Genomic DNA, 22,462 nt, shown 5'->3' with positions numbered 1-22,462 from the left:
TCTAATATGCTAATTTATTATTAGAATTATCAATGTTGGCAAAAAATTATTTTGGGAAACGTGATACTTTTTTCAGGATTCTTTGATGAATAAAAAGTTAAAAAACATTATTTATTTAACATACAAATCTTTTCTAACAATATATATCTTTGACATCACTTCTTAACAATTTAATTTACAATTTTCTTAAAAAAAGAAAGATTGAAAATTGACTGACCCCAAACTTTTAAACTGTAGTGTATATTGTTAGAAAAGATTTCTATTTTAAATACATGCACTTCTTTTTAACTTTTTATTCATCAAAGAATCCTGAGGTTATATACAAATATTAAGCAGCACAACAGTTTCCAGCATAATTCCAGATAATAAATCAGCATATTAGAATGATTTCTGAAGAATCATGTGACACTGAAGACTGGAGTAATGATGCTGAAAATTCAGCTTTGCATCACAGGAATAAATTAGATTTTAATGTATAACAAATCGTTCTGATCCCAAACTTTTGACCGGTAGTATATATATATATATATATATATATATATATATATATATATATATATATATATATATATATATATATATATATATATGAATGATATATATAGCATTTGCAAAGTGAGTTGTGTGCTGTGACCCAAACAACTAGCTGATTGAGGTGTGAAAGAGCGGGAACACACGTTATTAGAGATAACTAACCTAATATAAATTATTTACCTCATTTCCACAATGTTACATCTTGTTTAAATTAAACAGTTTGTGTGTGTTGATAGATAGATAGATAGATAGATAGATAGATAGATAGATAGATAGATAGATAGATAGATAGATAGATAGATAGATAGATAGATAGATAGATAGATAGATAGATAGATAGATAGAGCGGGAGCGTTTGCATTACAAACTGCTACTTTAGCAAAAAATTGATATGTTCGTGTCAGGAGTGAGAGAGGGAGAGGGAGAGCATTGATTATACGCTGTTTTTGTTTAACTAATGTAATCCCCAGATTGAGCGTGTTTGTCTAGTAGCTGATCAGTTGGTCGTGCTATGAATCAGAATGACGGAGGCACGGAGGAAAAGTCTAATATATCTGACACAGTCCAGGTCCTGCTCCAGTCGCTCTGCTCGCGTTATTGATGGATCTTTCATCTCTGACACTCTCTTTACAGCCGCACGGATGACGAATGAGAAGAGAGAGGCGGCCAAACACACACACCGGCCTCTATTTCTGTGCCGTTGAACGCCAGGAGCGCTGGAGCTCAACACCGGCATTGCATATTGATCGATCTCGGGCCTCTTTGATAATTTGATGCGCGTCACATTTGACAACGTTATGCTGGGGGGAGGTTGTATCTAGAGGGCTAATGAAACTGTTAAGCTATAGAAAAGGGAAGGGGAGGTGTGGGATAGGCTTGGATAGATGCTGTTTTTCGGCTACATTAACCTTGCAAATAGCTGTCAGAGATTCATAACGGGCACGCAACACACTCACACATGCGCGCACACCTCCCTTAACTCCTAATAACTTTGTCATTGTTGACATTAACATTAAACAGAAGCCAAAGCCATTAAAATCCCCTGCGCCTCGACACCAGGCGCATTATGTTGTTGGTGTAGAAAATGAAACTCTTGTTAGCATTATGGCCCGGCGCTTATGGCGAAACGCCATTGAGTGATTCTGAAAATTTGATTTTGAAATGTGCAGCACGTGACCGATGAGCGCCGGTGACATAAAGGAAGAAGCGCCATTGATGAATGACAGGGTTACGCTTTCAGAATTCTATTACGGATGTCTTTTGAATACAACTTCAATTTCTCAGTTGGATTAAAGTGAAGGAATATGGTGCAGAACGGCAATTCCAGTTTGAACTCAAAGGGATAGTTCACACAAAAATGAAAATTCTATCATCATTTACTCTTCTGCCACTTTTTCTAATCCTGTATGAGTTTCTTCCGTCTGCTTGATCAACACAAACAAGAGGATATTTTGAATAATGCTGATAACCAAACAGTTGATGGTAGCCATTGACTTCCATATATATTGTTCCATACAATGGAAGTCAATGGGTACCGTCAACTGTTTGGTTACCAACATTCTTCAGAATATCTTCTATTGTGTTCAACAGCTGAAAGAAATTAATACAGGTTTGGATCAACTTGCGGGTGAGTTTTTGGGTGAACTGTCCCTTTAAGTAGGCCAACAATTAAAATTAAAACTTTTTTTACATAAAAGCAATCAGTAACGTTGCGAGAAACATTGCTAGAATGTTGTAACTAGAAAAGATTCATCCAAACAAACTATAAATGTTGCCTTGTCAAATTATTAGTCCTTACAGACAATAATGTCTGGCTTAATCCTCAGAGATTATACTAAAGAAAAAGAAAAACAAGAATACTCATAACAAAAACACCCCACAAAAAAACTCCCTACATATAACAAGAATACTCCTCCTACAGACTCCCCACAAGTTAACCTGCTAATTAGGCAAATATAATTACTAAATCTTTTAATGATAGGATACCATTGTGCATGTCTTATAAAGAAATATTGTATACCTTTAAAGATTATCTGAAGAGTGAGGTGCCACTTCTACACCTATAGGACACAGAGAGAGAGAGAGCCTGGTGATGACACAAAAAGCACTCAGATCCCATAATTGGCCGAGAGGCTTCATTTCACTGGATGATTTCCTGTCTTTTGACTGGTTTTAACGAGGCTGATGCTTTTAATAGAGCTCTGAGTACTGACTGCTCTGAAGCTTCTCTCTTCCCTCACACCAAAAATCTACCCATCCCTCCCTCTATTCTTTTCTTTTTTCTCCTGGATAAAAGAGCGGAGACATAAACCATCTTTGCGCCATTTGCCGTTGAATACCTGAAAACCTTCTGCCACCCCTTATCATGCCAGGATCAGACACCAAACAGCCATTTTCCTCACCCAATCACTGCCCTGGCAACATCAGAGAGAGAGAGAGAAACTGAAAGACATCCTCATTCGCTGAATCCTTTGCAGTTTTTTTCTCATAAATGAAAGCTGGGTAATGTAAGATACGTTTCTGCCTTTCACAGACCAGTTTACTACACCCCCCCCCCCCCCCACCCTCCCTCCTTCACCCCTGAGATGACAGGCAGGTAAAGAGAGAGAAAGAGAGACAGGGAGAGGAAGAGAGAGAGAGAATAAAGCAGCCGACAAAATGGGACAGCAAATTACTACATTTCCCCCCTCCGAACGCTGCTTTCATTACCTGGGAAAATATATCAAAAGGTACTTCAGTCCGAAAGGTATTTTAATAATACATTACTGTCCTCATAACTACTCTTAACCTTTAGGTAGAAATGCATTTTGGATGAATGCAGCTGTCGAGGCCTGGTGCTGGGATAATGAGACTTAGGCCTTATTTACCGCTGTCTGTCTGGAGGAGCAGACAGCCTGCAGCCTTCGGCAGGGAGACGACTGCATCCCGGGTGGCTGATACCCACTCATCCTGAGTTCAGCCCTTAAACAGGGTGGAGAACAATAAAAAAAAGCTGCGTTCAGGCATTAAGGAGAATTTACAGGACAATAATGCTCACTGATTCAAAACATGCACCACAACTTCATAAAACAGCAACATTTCCACTTTAAAATTAACCAGAGCTGAGAAATAGTTCAATGGTCTTTTTTAAAATTTAATTTGATTTTCGTTTAATTTTATAAAAATTGTGACATGACATTATTATTTCTATAAAACCATTTATACCATAAACCCAAACTGTAAACTTATAAAAGTTGTATACACACACACACACACACACACTCCTGATCAACAGTTGTTTTTAGTAAGAATACTTAACAAAATTAATATTTTACTGTATTTTTTAATCATATAATTGCATAAATACTTTATATATATGTATATATACATTTTTGTGCATACATAAAAATCATATACAGTATATAAAATAATACACCTTTAAAAAGATTTAACACCATCAGATAATTATGACATTGTTATTTATTTATTTTTTTAATGAAAAATGTCAAAGTTTGCCTTCACTGTCCTAATTTGAGTTCTGTTGATCTTGATGAATATTTTACATCGGACAGTGTTGAACCATATTAAAATTTTGTAGCTTGTCATGGTATAAGAATCAGTGAACTGTTAAACTATGAAATGCAAAATATAAGGAGAATGTGTGTTATTTTAGCCTGATGATTATTTTCTATCATTTATAGCAACTCTTCTTTTCACTTCAGCCACTAGATACAAATCACATCGGAAATGATTCAAGTGAAAACAAGGGTCAGTGCGGCATATTTGTGGCTTAGGTCGCAGTCTGTCAGCGCTGTTCTGGCTTGCAGTTTTCCTGTAGTGTTTACTACACACTGTTTATGATTATTAGACTCAGATGATGTTAAATCACTGTCAAGGCTGAGTGCCAACAGCAATCACTTTTTCTCACTTGTTTTCTCTCTCTCCTTCAGGGTGAGAGGTGAAGCAGCAGCTCTTGTATGCAGGTATGTGTGTTTGCTTGTAGCGTCTGTTGTTTTGTTGCTCCACAGGCCTCAGAAATGCTCCTTTGGCCTTCTGCACGGATGCTCATTATGCTAGCGTGGTCCTACACACTCATGTCGAGGTACGGTAATGAGGGTCTAGGGCTTTTATTCTCAAGCGTAGCATCTTTGCCTGCCAGGGAACATAAACATCATTTGAGAGGGGGGAACAGGCAGATGATAACCACAGAAGAAGCAAAAAATAGTTTTTCACAGATAATAATTTTATCCGATCATCTCTGTTCCCAACAGAGAGAATAATGAATAATAGAGCGGTATGTTCTGGAGTATTACAATGCATCATCATAGTTTCAGTAGCAATGATTAATGATGTTATAATGAGTTATGACAGATAGATAGATAGATAGATAGATAGATAGATAGTGTATCTATCTATCTATCTATCTATATATATATATATATATATATATATCTATATATATATATATATATATATAGTGAAAGTGACGTGACATACAGCCAAGTATGGTGACCCATACTCAGAATTCGTGCTCTGCATTTAACCCATCCAAAGTGCACACACACAGCAGTGAACACACACACACACGTGAACACACACCCGGAGCAGTGGGCAGCTATTTATGCTGCAGCCCCTGGGGAGCAGTTGGGGGTTCAGTGCCTTGCTCAAGGGCACCTCAGTCGTGGCACTGCCGGCCTGAGACTCGAACCCACAACCTTAGGGTTGAACCCACAACCTTAGTCAAACTCTCTAACCACTAGGCCACCACTTCCCTGAATAAATATATATAAATATATATATATATATATATATATATATATATATATATATATATATATATATATATATATATATATATATATATATATATATATATATATTATATATATATTTTAAGGAAACAAATAAACAAATATAAATGTGTATTTTAAAAGAACATGCATCATCAGTATTTTTCAGCTACTATTAATAATGCCATAAAGGGTTCAGCTTATAAAGATTATTGATGCTAACAATGGCCTGCTCAGTTTCCTGTTGTGAGGCATGTAAAGCGCAGAGAGGGACAATGACGGGGGGTGATACCGAGAGGTAGATGGGGTCTCTGCTTTTTGCCCGATCAAAGCTTGTCGGGAGAAGGAACTCATTGTACTGGCTAATACTGACAAAATAAGTGAAGCAAGTAAAAAAACAAAACAAAAAAGGGCCAGCTTTGTTATGAGCAGCATTTAGTGACACCTTCCAAACCCAGGCATTCTAGACTCCCTCCAGCTATTTTCAGTAGTGGAACAAAAGCTGGTGCTATTAAAGACTGTTAATTAAATCCAATGCCTGTCTAATGCTTTTACACCTACACTTCAGCAGGCTCTCTCTTTATCCTATTCAGATAACTCCGCACCATTTCCTTCTCTCTGCTGTCTTTACAAAAGAGCAAGTCACAATGAATGTTAAAGGGAATGAAAGACCCCGCAGCGACGTTAATGGTGATTTTAGCCCATAGAGTGCTACACTAATGGTTAGCGCTAATTACAGTGGTATCCTGAGCCATCAAAAAAGCAGAAGGATCGATATGTAACACAGGAGTAACTTTGGTTCGTGTGGCTCGGGCCGACATCACCTTCTGACAACAACACAGAAGCTGAATATGAAGATGATGTGCCTGTCATAGATAGGTCAGTGTGTGTGAGAGAGTGTGTAAGAGAAACTGAGCAGAAAAAGGGGAATCATTATTTACTGAGAACAGTTTCTACTGCTTTCTACCTCATATTTTTCCTGAACATTTTTTAAAATGTAAGCCATCTCTTTTATTTTATTTAATGCATTTTTTATTGCAGTTTAAGGCAATTTGTAATGTCTGCTAGGTAATGTTATTTATCTATGACTGTTAAATAATGTTGGTTTCATACTATATTATTGGTGAGATCTCATTGATCTCAACCCTAAACTCTAAATCTACCTGTAACTCATAATAAACCTGTTAATATCATAGACAGATTTATAGCAAACATAATGTTGCTGATTTATGATGATGTCAAACATCGTACAAACTCATGCTCATCAAGGCTGCATTTATTTGATCAAAAATACAGTATATATATATATATATATATATATATATATATATATATATATATATATATATATATATATATATATATATATATATATATATAAGAGAGGCTTTTTAAACACCTGCACATAAAATTAACACCAGTGAATAGTTCAAATTATACAGGGTTTTACAAAAAAAATATTAATTAATAGATTTAAAAAATAAATAAAAGAACTAAAAAGATAAACCTCATATTTCAGAAAAGGAATGAGTATAAATAATTATGTCTATAATAATTTATTTAAAACGTGATTATATAAACACTGTCTGTCAAAGGTTTGGAATAATTAAGATTTTTTTTGTCTCTTATGGTCACCAAGGCTGCATTTATTTATCTACAAAACAGTAATACTGTAAAACAATAATAAAATATTTGCAGTTTAAAATAAATGTTTTCTATTTGAATATATTTTAAAATGTAATTTATTCCTGTGATGTCAAAGCTGAATTTTCAGCAGTCATTGCTCCAGTCTTCAGTGTCACATGATCCTTCAGAAATCATTTTAATATGCTGATTTGGTTCCGCAAGAAACATTTCTTATTATTATCAATGTTGAAAACAGTTGTGCTGCTTAATATGTTTGTGGAAACCACACATTTTTAGGATTCTTTGATGAACAAAGAACAAACAGAACAGCATTTATTTGAAATCTTTTGTTTTAAAAGTAACAATTTTAGTTAGTAAATATCTATATCATAAATAGTATTTTTAAGCACTCAAACAAGCCTGCTGACATTATTATAAGTTAATATTTCCATGGCGTTATTATTTCAAATAATGTGGACCACTTCAAATACTCTCACAAGCCAGAGAACACATTTCACTATATGAGGGTCAGATCTTTAAAAACATATTTATAAGTATAACCAAATCTGCATGTACTCACATATTTACTTAGCTTTTTAAATGAGGACATAACATAACATAAACTTAACATAAATTAATTAGGGCCTGCTAAATGCAACAAACTCCTTTATTTAGAATCGTTTGTCCAATTAAGGCTGTTCCCAAAGGAAGTCTTTGTCAGATTTAGCTGACTGCTAGGGTAAATTTTGTAGCTACACACACACACACACACACACACACACACACACACACACACACACACACACACACACACACACACACACACACACACACACACACACACACACAGAGACTTACGAACAGCACGCACCTGTACAGGTAAGATGATCTCTAACTGACTGGATGATTTGGCCAGCAATATCCTGCCGGCTCCTGCATCTCCTCCCCTTCCCCTCAGCAAGCACCCCCACAGGCCCACTCCAGGAAGGATCTTTTTACCGTTCTACGTTGTAGTGGCAAGTCACTTTATGAAACCTCTCCACCCACCCCCAGAGTGACAAGGCCCCCTTTGTCGCCACTCGTCTGGAGCTGGGACACGAGCTGAGTGGCCCTGTCTTATATGTCTCTGCATATAGGCCACGCACCAGCCATCACTCATATTTTCAAAGGAGGACGGAGAAAGAGGGAAAGAGAGAAAAAAACGACAGAAGGATGGGTGATGGGTATCTGGTCCCCATATAATGACCCTTTGATGAGAGTTGCTGGGGTTCCTGATATGATGTGATGACAGGAAGTGGTTAAACAGACCGCGACCTTTGAACACACACACAGACCCTGCACAGAATACAGACTGCACTGTAAAAAAAGAACTGAGTAAAGTTCATTCAAGGCTACATGATGCATTCAGATTTTTTAAGTTCTCTCAATGATTGTCTTAATAATTGTCCTACATAACATTACTTATATATATAGTTCTGTAGAAGTGAACTGTGAATTAATTTGTTTTGGTAAGGTGATTGCTTCTTCAAAAACAATAGTATCTGGGATACAGTTTTAAAGATTGTATAAGGACCTGTACGAGATGAACTCTTGTGCACTCACCAAAAATTTGTGAAATAACCTAAAGTTATGGTTTACAAATCTGAGAGCACAGATTGGTTTAAACCAATAGAACAAATTAAGAATTTGTGTGTCATTTATAAACTGAGGCGACAAATTGCACATTTTAGCAAAATGTTTGACTGCATTTGGGATGGCATTACATAACATGTGGGAGGACTGCTATAGGGCTTAGTGCGGCATTTGAGACATGGTCTAGAACAACAATTAAAAGTATAACTAATTTAAACAATACTGTATAAACAGTTTATTTGGTTGATCAGTAAGGGATTATTTAAGTTAAATGTTGGGTTTGTTGTTGTTTTTACCGAACTGTTTGGAGCACTTGGAAAATAAGCGAGAAAGAAACAGGTTGGGAACAACATGAAGGTTAGTGAATGATGACAAATTTTCATTTTTGGGTGAACTATCCCTTTAAGACTAATACACAGCATGTCAAGAGGTACTTCGCCAGGACACTTTGAAGTTCCAACATTACTAATCTGACCACAGACAGTTACAGGCATTTGTACACCTCTATTAGACAGAGCTTGTGTTCCCTTTCACCTTCCTCTACACATCAGTCTCATGTACAGACCTATACTTCAGATTCTTATTTCCTGTTATTGTGCAAACAATGACCCATGACAAGCAAACAGATGAGAGGACAGAACATTATTACATTTCCATGTAAATGACAAGTGTGCGCGTGATACACGCAAGAGTCCGGCTTCACACAAAGCGATTTGTTTTCATCTTGATGCTCTAGTATTGTACAAAGCACTTTACCTCAAGCTCCATAAAATACCCAAACAAAACACACTTAATAGACCTGATATTCGCGCCATTGTGCCTCTGATACCAAGCTAATAGATTTTGCCAGTATCTGAACACTTGAGGCTTGGAGGAGGTCAGGGCAACATGAAGGTTGGAGCTGCAGCGAAGTCCTTTGGTGCCTGAAATGAGTTTGTTTGTTTTGTGTTGTTTTGTATATGCTCTGTTCTCCTTTTCCACTCTTCGATGAGGGGGTCTGATGAACAACGAGGATGCTACACACCTGCCCTGAGGTTAATAACTCTTTCTGAGCTGCAGATGGGACTGATGTACGAATCCTGAGGAGAAATATTTGGAAAGGACACATTCAGTTTTACATTCTCAGTTTATGGCAGTATTCTGATTGTTTTTAAAAGCAAGTTGACTCTGAATGTTGAACGGATACTGGAGAAAGTTACTGATCAAACACACTTTTAAATCGCATGAAAAAATGTATTTGTGGAAAGACACCAAACAGTACAGTCCTCAGTGGTTTACTTCCAAGAATCCGTTTTGTTGTTTTATAAGTCCATTAACACGACGCCATGATCTCCAGTAACATTTAAGTTTGAATATGGCACAAGATGATTGAAGCTGGGCTCATCCAGATATTAGTTTAGTCCAGAACCTTTCGGTGTGTTGTGAGAGCCGAGGAGGTCAGCACTCTGAAGTTTTTCAATGGACTGCAGAGCCTTCTGGTTGATGGACTCCATTGATGGATCTTAGAGCCTCTGGTCTTTCCATCAATATACCCGCCAACAGACACCTCCCCAACCAAATCTCTGATCTTCGGTGAGGCCCCAAGAGCTTCGGCCCATATTAAAAAAAATAGTAATAATCCAGTTGCCATTCAAGAAGATGGCATCAGGACATAAAAAAGCTCTCTTTTTACTAGGAGTACTCTCAAGTCTGCCTAGAGCGTTGTGGTATTGATGTAGCAAACTAAATTTGAGTCAATCTTGCCTCAGAAAAATGGATGGAAGACCTGTTAATGCGTTTCAAGTGGACGTCATGAAGGACAGAGTAGAAATGAAAGGATATTAAGATGAGACACAGAGCAGCGGGCAGATAACGCAAGAACAGACACCTCTGAAAAGAGGCTAAGAATGACAAATGTAGTTCAGTGATTGCTAATAATGGCGGTAAAAGGGAAAAAAGGCTCCAATGTTAGAATATGAAGCCTCTGATGCTTGAGACATAAAAGCAGACACACTTCTGGATCAAACACACAAAGGCACTGCAGCTAAAATGCTAAGACTCAAAAAAACTCCTTAGAAATATATTTTCGAACACCAAACAGGAAACAGTGTCATTTATGGTGACGACGATATTCTACATCCGGTCCTTGTCAAAAGAGGTCACACATTTTAATCTCTTCCAATTAGCACATTAAACACCACCCCTAAGTGCTACAGAACCACACGAGCAATGAACCTGGAGCAAACGAGCCAGCTGATTTAATTGGTAATTAACGAGTGGTCTAAAGTGCTAGCAGGCAGCAGAATTGTAATTCAAAACAAGGGAAAATTAATCACCCTAATTATTCAAGAGAAATGCATTCATTAGCATAATTGAGGCTGGTAGGATTAAAGTTCGCTCAAGAACAGAGGCCGCAGCTCAGTCTCTCAGTTTATCATGCTTGAGCAATTACTTAACTGTATTATTATTTAATAACCTAGATCTTTATTTATGGTTCACACTGTATCAAGGCTTGTGGAAAGTTTTATTGTTTGAAAAAGACTGATGGGAAGTGTGTCTAAAAGTGTCGGCACCTTACTGTGTAAGTTTCCGACAATGTTCCAGACACTGTAATAAAACTTTTCTCACTTATGATCTAAATGGATTGTCCAGACCATTCAAACATGTCAAAACACCTAAAATCAGGAATATTTCTGATAACACTTTAGTTTAGGGACGGTTCTTACTATGAACTAGTTGCTTATTAGCATGCATATTAATAGCATATTGGCTGTTTATTAGTACTTATGAAGCACATATTAATGCATTATTCTGCATGACCATATTTAGATCCCTTAATCCTACACCATGCCTAAACTTAACAACTACCTTACTAATTGTTAATTAGCATCAAATTAGTAACATAATAAATAAAAAAAAATACATAACATAAAATACAAAAAAAAAATTGGTTCCCAAACTAAAGTGTGACCATATTTTTTTGTTAAAAGTTCATATTTTGTAGTAATTTGAATGCTGTGAAACATTTGTCCTGGATGGTCATGTCAGGCTGTGGTAATTGTGGAGAATCTATCTGTTTCTTTCCCAGCATCTGTTGCCTGCACGAGGGGAAAAACATTAGCGTGGAAAGCTTTGGCAAATTACCCCCCTCCCCAAAGAACGCCCAGATGGGGTTTTTTTTAATGGCGCCATTATGCACTAAATTAAAAGGTGGTGTAAATGGATCTGTAAAATTTAAATGACTTGGAAAAAGTCACATCTCTCCAGTCAGGACTGCAACTACTACTGTGATAAATGGGGTCAGAGTCAGCATAGAGAGTGTTAATCATACACATATGAAATAATCATGAAGGAATGGGGCATACAGTTGGGTGGCAGTCCATAAGCTGTTATATTTAATACACCAGCTGTTCTCTGGAACTGAATAGTTTGTTTTTAAAACAAGCCATCAAGTGATGCAATAAGAGACTCAGAGTCTCAGTGCAGAAATACAGAAAGTAGATGACAGTTCCTCTTCTTCATTAACAAATAAAAATAAAATCAATCATATTTAACCAACTAAGATGCTTGAACATAACTGCAGAAACAGATTCAGCCATGTGATTATTACATAAAGTGTATTTGTTGCTTCATGTTAAAGAGTTTTGCTTGCCTTCTAATTGCAACATGATAATTTAATTATAATATAATAATAAATGAATTCATATTTATGTATAAAATTTATTTGCTTACATAATTTATTTATTTAAATAATTAATGTATTTGTAAATGCCTTTTAATTTATTTAAATGAATGCATATTTAAATATTTATTTGTTCGATTATATTACATAAATACAATAAATACAACAAATAACTAAATTAATGAAATGTCAAACATGAACACACTTGGCTTTGTTGGCAACATTATATAGCAATGTTCTGTTCAATCATATGACACACGAAATACGATGTTGAGAGAGTGATCCCGTTATGGAGAAATATGAGTGTTGTGGACATCAGGGGGTCAACAAGGTCATGACCCTGACTGAGACCTTGTGGCCCCTCGTCTGGACATGAACATACATTGAGGACAATAACCTTTGACTCTCCAGGTTCACAGCTTCTTCCTGAACGTGAAATTGATTGGCTTTAAACGGAGAGATTAGTTGGACACACTGGGATATGTTGTTTACAACATAACTATAGCAACATGTCTTTGCTATAGCCTGAGATACATTCTACAAGCCTAAGTTACAATTTATAGAGTTTTCATGTGCAGTTCTACACTGTGAACAGCAATAATGGAAAGCAGAGGTTTAAAATTGTGTGCAAAGAATGCTACACTCTTTTACACGATACACATTTTTATCTCCACTGCGCAAACCAGTCAAGTTTGATTTTTTTTTTTTTAAATCATATAGGCAACAGTAGGCACAAAGTGTTAGATGTAAAGTTACTTAGTTCATAAAGAGTGCTGAGAGGAAAAGAGAGAGAGATTGACGGTTGGACAGCCAGAACATACAAGAGAGCGTGAGCGGCACTGCTATGACCTGGTAATTAAAATAAAAGGCAGCAAAATGCCATTTTGAAAACAAGCTCTCATAAAACCATTTAAAGTGACTTATGCCAAATGCAGCTAGCGGCTACTGTAATTGAGCAACTCTTCCACCGTAATTACATCCTCTCCTCCATTTCATCGAGATATGAGAATGGCAGTTACATTTTCTGCCCTTTTCTTCACCTGATTCTGTCATTTATTAATTTGAAGTTTGTTTGGTTTGTTTTTCACACTGAATGTGAACAGCATTTCTGAGTTTTTCTTGTTTGATAATTATTTTCAGGCTCTCTCTTTTCTATCACCACCTCCTTTTTTCACCAAGAGGCTGGCTGTCTGTCTGTCTCAATATTTTTGGGAATCTATCTTTCAAAGCCCCTACCATACACACCCCCTACCTTTGTCCGGATGATACAGTGCAGCAAATCTGGCCTGCTTTATTTGCTTTGACAATAGCTTCATTAGTCGTTTTTGGCCACACAGATAAATGCGACATTTATTTCAAAGGGAGATTTAATAGTGCCTCTTAGTTTTCAGGCGTCTCTGAGAGGGATAAAGTAAATCACAATGCTCCTCTTACACTTCCATTTTCTTCATTTTACAGATGGTCAATTTTTAAATTATTTGCTCCTATCTGTCTCTCTCTCTTTTTCTTTCATCTCTCCGCTCTTGAAAAATTGTCAGAGCCTTTTTTCTTAATAGTGCTGGATCGAGCCTAGGCCGCCCAGGGTCCTGATGCATTGCGGGAGGTTAGGGGGAAAAAAAACAGATGAAAAGCGTGTAAGGTGGGGAAAATATTACTTTGTGTGTGATTTCTCCCTCTCTCCCTGCCCATTCTCCTCCTAATTGTCGGTGATTATTTTAATAGAGAAAAGGGTGGCTGGTATTACTGAGTGATTATGTGGAATGGACAGGGAAGGCCCTCAAGATATGGCCAGATAATGCAGGGAATGAGAGGGAGGGCAAGGCTGTGACACTCTTAAAGCCTAGATAAGCCCCCGCAAAAGCCACATGTCCCAACCACCTTCTCTCTTTCTCTCCCTGGTGCAATCTCTCTCACTCTCCTTCAAAAGAACAGACGTTATCTGATGCATTCAGGGGCCTGTTAGCTCTAATGGGCATGAACGCTTGTGGTTATGGAAGGGCATTCAGCAGGCCTGTCTTTGATTAGGCTCAGTGTAAGATTACAATCACAGGACAAGACATGACACACCTCAAAAAAGGGAGGACCTCTGATGATACCAACACACACAATTATATCATGTTGAATAGCCCAAGAAATGATACGCCATCATCCGCTAACCACAATCTGACACAACAGGGATTATTTTGCTGAGCGCTGCCAAAAATGGTTTTATGGTATTGAAGATATGCAGCCTAAAACACTGGTGCCATATACTTCATATTACTAGAACAACATGGGCTTTCACACACACTGTATTTGCAAATGAATCACTGAGCATGTGAAGGGATTTTCTCCACTGAATTTCTGCATCTAAATGTGCAGCTTTTCAGTAAACAGAATGGGCCTTATTCATGAAACACAAGTAGAGAAAATTAAAAAAAAAATTAAATAGTAATGCTAAAATTATTATTATTTTTTTTTAATCTTTTGATATTTTCTGTGTGACATTGGGACTGAGAATATTGAAATATTTACATTATCATTCAAAAGTTTAGGGTTGGTAAGATTTACTGAATTGAATTTTTTAAATTTCATTAATATTAATGATTTTCTCTTTGATGAAGTTCACCAAGGCTATATTTATTCAATCGAAAATACAGTAAAACAGTAACATTTTTCAAATAAAATTACTATTTAAAATGGCTGTTTTCTAATTAGTTTTAAAATGTAATTTATTCCTGTAATGGTAAAGCTGATTTTTCAGGAGCCACTACTCCGGTATTCAGTGTCACATGATCCTTCAGAAATCATAATATGCTGATTTGATGCATTTAATATTATAACTGAAAACAGTTATGCTTCTTTAATTTTTCTGGTGACACATTTTTTCAGGATTCTTTGACTAAAAGAACAGAATTTATTTGAAATAAACATTTTGTGACATTTTATATCTTTATCTCTGTCAAATTTGAAAAATTAATCCTTTCTAAAAATAATAATGAAAAAACAGTAGCATATAATTAACAACTCAAACTATTTCGAATGGTTTTATTTTAGATCTCACTTATAGTACAGAAGCAGGATGTTGGCCTTATCCAAGCCAGGCCTAGGCCTAGTCCCTGAGTCAATGCAAGAAATCTAAAAATGAAAATCACAAACAACACACACACACACACACACACACACACACACACACACACACACACACAGGCTGGATTTCACAATGTGAATTTTAAGTGTGTTCATTACAAATGAATCAAGGCAAAATCACAAAGAACAGGGAGACCTATACCTGTCAGTCACATTAATCATGCCACAAACACTCTCAGACACAAAAGCCTCGGGCATGTTGTACCTGGTTCCTGGTGCATTGGAGACTCCAGTGAAGACTGAGGTGTGTTCCACAAACAAAATCAGCTTCGAGTGTCCAGAGGGGTCCGAATATCAGCACATCATCCATTATAAAAGCACACAAATACATTAATACACCAAACAAGACCAACAAACAACATCATTCACCCTCTGGACACCCTCCACCAGCTGACACAGCCAAGGCTGTGCTGTGAGAGTAATGGTGTGTTGCAACGGGCAACCAACGAGGAAATATGAAGACATAAAAACAACATTTTAGCAAGTTGCACATTTTGTCATCAGTCTCGACTGTCCCAAGCACATACCCCAGCAAACCTCCTCATGCTGTCCGGGGAACTCCAAATTACCACATTCATTACATTCCTCTCTCCACAAAAATCCGACTGCAAACAACAAAGGATTAAATACCATGACAGGTAGGCAAAGGCAGGTAAACTCACCTGGCATCAACAGGGATTATTTTTCATTTCATCTGATTTTTATCCTTTCCATCCTGAATTCTTGGCTACCGCGCCCGCGCAAGTAATGCGATCCAGCAGCGGGTGGGGTTGAATGAGCTCCCTGGAAGCTGCCAGAGTCTAACGATGTTTCTATGGCTGCCAGGGAATTTCTGAATGAAGGCAACATCCAGACAGACTCATATCTGCTGCCAGACAACACAAGCTTCGCATTTCACCTCTATTGTGTTTCAGCCGATTTTAAGGATCGCAAATGGCTCAGAAACAAATTGAGACAAAGCAAAGTAAATTTAGAAGGACGTGCGTGTGTGTGTGTGTGTGATTGTGTGTGTAGCCAACATAATTTAAGTTCAGTTTACTTGGAAGTCACACAGACTGGGAATTTTTCTCTGCCGTGATGAGTTGACAAGTTCAACATGTTATGAAAAAATCTTCTTTTTATAAAGCAACATTAGCAAAACTCATTCAATGGCTTCCTAAAATACACTAGATCAAGTGTCCCCGCAGAATCGCATTCTACAGTAATGGATGTGTGTGGGGTCAAATGCAACAGTGTGTTATACTCAACGTAACACAAAAAGTTCCTCACATCACCTGAGAGTGAGGACAAGGCCCTGGAGTGCTTCTACACCCTTTTGTTCAACTGGCCCAAGGGTCTTGTTACCGTGGGGACGACATGCTGCCCTCTCACCGGCCACTTTCTCCACTGTCGGAATGCGGAATGCCATTGTAAATGGTGTGCCCCAGCATTCTGACAGACGAGCGAGGGGTCCCGCTTGACGATGGCAGAAGCACACATGCCTTTGTTTGGCTTCCCGCCCTCACCTTTTGCCCCATCGTACTGAGAAAGACAGAAAAGAGAGATCAGGGAGGGGAGGAAAAGTGCAAGAGTATCTTATCAGAGTTCCCACAAGGTCTGCGAGCTCTCTGGTTACCAGCCTGCAGTGTCTTTCTGCAGGCCTCACAGAACACCTGTGAAATGCACCGACACACACAGAAGTGATTTTTTCAGAGCTTAGAATGAATCTTAAGGAAACAAAAAAAGCATGATTGCATAATAGATTAATGGAGTGGCAGCTCCAAAAGTCTTCAGATCTAGACGCTGGATGCAAGTATCATTTGTGTCTGAAAGATCGCCAGCCATTCATATCAAACTCTCTCTTGTCATTCCTTCAGACAAACATGTTTTTGTTTTGTTTTTTTCTTAAAGGTACATCCTTCAACAGATACAGGTGATGCAAGCAACAAAACCTTACAACGGTTGTATGATGTTTCACAGATGAGGTAATGAGATTCTTGCCTGCTTTTTTAGCCCCACCCATATTGCCCTCATAAACTGACTTTATTCATTGTTTATGCCCAATAAACCCAAATCCTGACCTTCTTTAAATAAATATTCTGGGTTCAATACAAGTTCAGCTCAATCGACAGCACATGCGGAATTATGTTGATCACCACAAAAATGTATTTAATTTTGGGCAAAAAAACTTGGGGTCAATATATAAATGTTAATACTCATTGTCTCAAAAGTACAGCAACAAAGCAGAAAAAATTGTGTAAAAATATATATATATATACTTTTTAAATCCAATTTTATAATTTTGTTGCCAAGACAATGCAACACTAAAACAAATGTAAAAACCAATGAGAACAACTTTACAGTTAAATTATTATATTATTATAAGCTTTCCATTTCTGCTTTTAAGTCCTCCAAAAATGGAGCATTCCACTGCAAGCACCTCAATGTTACTTTTATTTTTTTTTAAGAAATTACTTTTTAATTTTAATTTTTATTTATTTTTTAACAACCAACATTATGTGAAAAAAATGCTTGACTTCTGCTGAACGCAGAGTCAGAATCAGAAAATACAAGTCAGAAAGAATTTGTGCCTAATGTTGTTGACATTTACCACAGCCTTCATTTTGATTTTGAAATTCTATGACATTAACCACACAATATCCACCTTTTAACACGGAAGTGAATATTTTCCAGTGAATGTGCGAGATTCATTAGGTAAATAACTAGAATAATAAAGTGCAGTCAACGGTAAAACAATTTAAGTAACAAACCAATGTGTTTATTATTATAATAATAAATTAAAATAATATGATATATACCAAATACTAGTTTGCAATCAATAAAACAACATACCGGGTTAATAACTGGAAGCGTCTGCCATGATAATAATTATATGATAGAATTAAGGTAAATTACAAATTCAAACTAGGATATGATAGCAATGTGTCTGTTTATAAATTTCCAGTTGAGAGAAAGCGATATTGTTCATAATTGGCTGAGTGAATTAAGGTAAATGCCCTTGTCAAGCTGTGTGTGTGTGTTTCTGTACACGTGTATGTGTGTGTTTTCACCTCCTCGCTAGTGTCACACACTTTGTGTTCAAGGAGACTATGTCATCACCTGCATGTTTGCTATTCAATCCCTGCAGCCTTTTGCTTGTTCACACACACAATGGACAACGTTACCACAGCCCTCACCTGGAGCCAAGCCGACTCTGTTACAGGTGAGCCTGGAACCACAGGTAACACACACCATCTGGGGAGGGGCAGGAGTTTGAGTGTGTGTGTGTGTGTGAGCAAGGGAACAACGGCGCTGAAAGAGAAAATACATTTATACACCGCAGATCAATTTCAGTTTCACCATTGATTCTCTTTCTGTGAGACAAAAGCCACAAACTGCCTACTTCCCAAGCCCTCTGCAGACAGGAAGTGATTATTTTAAAGCAATCCCACAGGTTAAGTTAGAATTCGTTTAAGTGTAGATAATGTTTCTGTCTTTAGGACAACAAAAACAGATGTGAAACAGACATCACTGGCCAGGGGAAGAAAAGAGGGGGGAAGAATAAGATTTAGACAGAACAGAAAAAGAGCAGATAGTCTGTCTTCTGTTTATAGGGTTCAGTGACTCTTATTGTGCGGTACATCTAAGGAAAAATCTGGACTGGAACAAGGGCACTTGTCTGTAAATGTTAAATAATTTTTGCAATTTTTGTTAGTTTACTGTGAAGAAATGTACTTTTACCTCACATAATTGTCTGAACGCACATAAATAACGTAGTCGTGTGTATTTTACACTCTCCTGCGATTGTGAGTGGGGTTACCTTTTATCAGCTGACATCCACAGATCTGACCCCAATCACAGGTTGAGCCTGTAAGGTCCTCGAACCTTACAGAGACTCACATTATCCACTGAACTGCTTACTGTCTGCTACGGGCAACAGGAACCCATTACAGCCAGTGCAATTACCATGCCCATCCATCCACACTGGCCCGTTCTAATCTGGTTAAGTGCATTTCCCTGCGAGAGGTTCAAATATGACTCTCTCTCTTTTCAATGAGGTCCACTCATTTTTCCCCCCTCCCTTTTTTCTATCTTTTTTTCCCCCCTAGTCTGACTTGAGAGCACAATTTAGGGCTGATTTAATTTATTCTTCAAAACATGTCTAATGACATTACCCAAAAGGTGCATGTAGTGACTGGCTGCCTCTCTCTCTCTCTTTCTGTCTTTTCTGAGTCTCTCTTATTCCATTAGACAGTAAATCAGGTTTAAAGACCATACTGAAGCTAGATGCTATTATGGGTGATTATCAAAACAACAGACAGTGGGGAAAAGTGTTTGCTAACTGGTTTATCTATCCGTTCAGTGAACATTGAACTACGGGCAGATGGGAATGCTGCAAATTATAAATCAAGCTTTTCAAAACTGAACATCCTGCACGCTGTAACCTGTGGTTCCAGAGCTGAAAGCAAAACAGACTGTTGAACTGAAGCGATTTTTGAAAAAATGAAAAATGTTTTTTTTTTTTTTTGCTTCAGACCCACATACGTTTTTTACATGATTTTTTTTCTTCTTTTTTTTATACAATATATTTTTTTTTTGTGCTTTTTTTCCCCTGATTGATGCCTGTTGCACGTATTTTTCATTTGTAAGGTTCTGGCAATTATATTATGTTACATTATGTTATATTATATTATAACAGACACTTTCATCCAAAGCGACTAACATTGCATTCAAGGTATATATTTTTTCAGTGCATGCATTCATTTTTAATAACATATACCCAAAATCAATTAATTAACAAAACTTGAAATAACAACAATAATAATAGCACCAACAACAACAATAAATATAGCTGCAAGCAGCAATTACGGGGCCAAGCACTCCAGCGGCAAATTGATGAGCTAAGCATGGAATGGAGCATCACACCAAATGCAACAATGAGCAATTACAGCAATTTTAGGATGATTGTAATTGAAATGGCAGAAAAATCATAAATACAAGCACTAGTATTATGATTAAATGGCTTATCACTTTTGACCAACAGGTGGCGCTGTAATCAAATCATTTTGGTGTGTTCAGTGTGAGGTGACAATGCCACACACAAAGGTTGGTGTCAGTATGCCAAAGCATTGCAGAGATACAGGCTGAAGTGTCCTTTTGGCTTCATGCCTAAAATTCGTCGCTGTGGTATGCAAAAACGATTCTGTCTATCGATACAAAATCAATAACATTTTGTCGGCACAGTCTGAAGATCATCTGATTCAATTTTGGTGAAAATCGGACCCACGGTTCATGAGGAGTTTGAAAAAGTAGGTTTTCAACTTTAATCAAAATGGCGGACAGGAAGTTCAGCGTACTCTGTCATATTTGGTATCCATGTTGTCGGCATAAGCCAAGGAATATTTTGAGACCAGTTACATTGCAATAGGCTAATGCATTAAAAAGTTATTAGCATTTTTATAAATGTAATTATTAATGGTTAATGAATGATTTATTACTCTTGACCAATAGGTGGCGCTGTTACCAAATTGATGTGGCATGGTCAGTCTGAGGTGACAATGGCACATACAAAGTTTGGTACAAATATGTCAAAGCTTTGCCGAGATACAGCCTCAGATGTATTTTGGCATCTTACGAACAAATTCGTTGATGCGCTAAATGAAAACCGTTCCGTATATCAACACAAAATCCATAACTTTTTGTCAGCTTGGTCTGAAGATGATCCGAACCAAATTTGGTGAAAATCGGACTAACGGTCTAGGAGGAGTTCGAAAAAGTAGGTTTTCAACATGAATCAAAATGGCGGACAGGAAGTATGGCCAATTTTGGCATAATTGGTATCGATGTTCTCGGCAGGACCCAAAGAATATAGGGAGACCATTTTCATTTTAATAGTCAAATTTTTTCAAAAGTTACGAACAAATTCGTTGATGCGCTAAACGAAAACCGTTTTGTATATCAACACGAATTCCATAACTTTTTGTCAGCTTGTTCTGAAGATGATCCGAACCAAATTTGGTGAAAATCGGACTAACGGTCTAGGAGGAGTTTGAAAAAGTAGGTTTTTAACTTTAATTCAAAATGGCGGACAGGAAGTATGGCCAATTTTGGCATAATTGGTATCGATGTTCTCGGCATGACCCAAGGAATATAGAGAGACCACTTTCATTTCAATAGTCTAATATTTTCAAAAGTTATTAGCATATATTAGATATTTCATTATAACTTTTGACCACAAGGTGGCGCTGCCACCAAACTTTTGAGTAGCTTCAGGGCATGGAGCCAAACATTTTTGTAATTATTTTTCGTAGCGATACGATAATGCGTTAAAAAAATAAAGCATTTTGAAACATAATTCAAAATGGCCGACACCTAAAATGGCCGACACGGGAAAATTGGATATCATTCGACTTGACATGACCCACCCAATCTAACGAGACCAGTTTTGTGATTTTTTGCAAAACCATTCAGAAGTTATAAGCAAAAATATGCATTTTTCATATCTCCTGACCACTAGGTGGCGTTGCGTCGAAACACTGCAGGTAGTCTCAGGTCATGCTTGTAATAACACACACCAAGTTTGGTCTCAATTTCGCCAAACCGTTGCGGAGTTATAGCCTCACAAGCATTTTTGCGTGCTTTTCGTAGAATTTTTTCGCGTGGTAGTCGAGAACGGTTGGACGAATCAACTTGAATTCCATAACTTTTTTTCGGCATCATCAGAAGATGAACTGAGCCAATTTTCGTGAAAATCGGACTAACCGTCTAGGACGAGTTCGAAAAAGTAGGTTTTTCGAACAATTAAAAATAGCGAAAAAACTAAACCTTGCGATTTTTGAATTTCGGGGTTCATTCGACTTGGCCTGAGCCATGGATTCAGAGGAAAAAATAATTTTCATTTTGTGGCGTACGGTTCAAAAGTTATTAGCATAAAAAATATTGAAACTTTGGACAAGTGGTGGCGCTAGAGAGTAGGAGATAGAGACTTCAAATTTGCTACAGTTAATGCTGGGACTGTCCTCTATCAGTGTGCCAAATTATACAACTTTCCCGCAATCGGTTCTATGGGCTGCCATAGACTTGCGGCGGAAGAAGAAGAAGAAGAAGAAGAAGAAGAATAATAATAACGCCA

The 22,462-nt window shown here is 37.3% G+C and overlaps 1 long non-coding RNA gene across 1 annotated transcript in view; it reads right to left on the bottom strand.

Annotated features, from left to right (window-relative positions):
• Positions 1 to 2,437: 2,437 nt before the first annotated feature.
• LOC122148147 overlaps positions 2,438 to 22,462 on the bottom strand; it is a 112,189-nt gene continuing 92,164 nt past the window's right edge. The window contains exons 5-7 of the long non-coding RNA XR_006162126.1: positions 4,442 to 4,665; positions 3,402 to 3,495; positions 2,438 to 2,948 (exon numbers count right to left, since the gene is read on the bottom strand). This is a non-coding gene — a long non-coding RNA (uncharacterized LOC122148147). The remainder of the gene's footprint in view (positions 2,949 to 3,401; positions 3,496 to 4,441; positions 4,666 to 22,462) is intronic.

This window comes from Cyprinus carpio, chromosome A17, assembly GCF_018340385.1.
Source record: "Cyprinus carpio isolate SPL01 chromosome A17, ASM1834038v1, whole genome shotgun sequence".
NCBI classification, from domain to species: Eukaryota; Metazoa; Chordata; class Actinopteri; order Cypriniformes; family Cyprinidae; genus Cyprinus; species Cyprinus carpio.
This window is presented reverse-complemented; position numbering and strand designations above follow the sequence as displayed.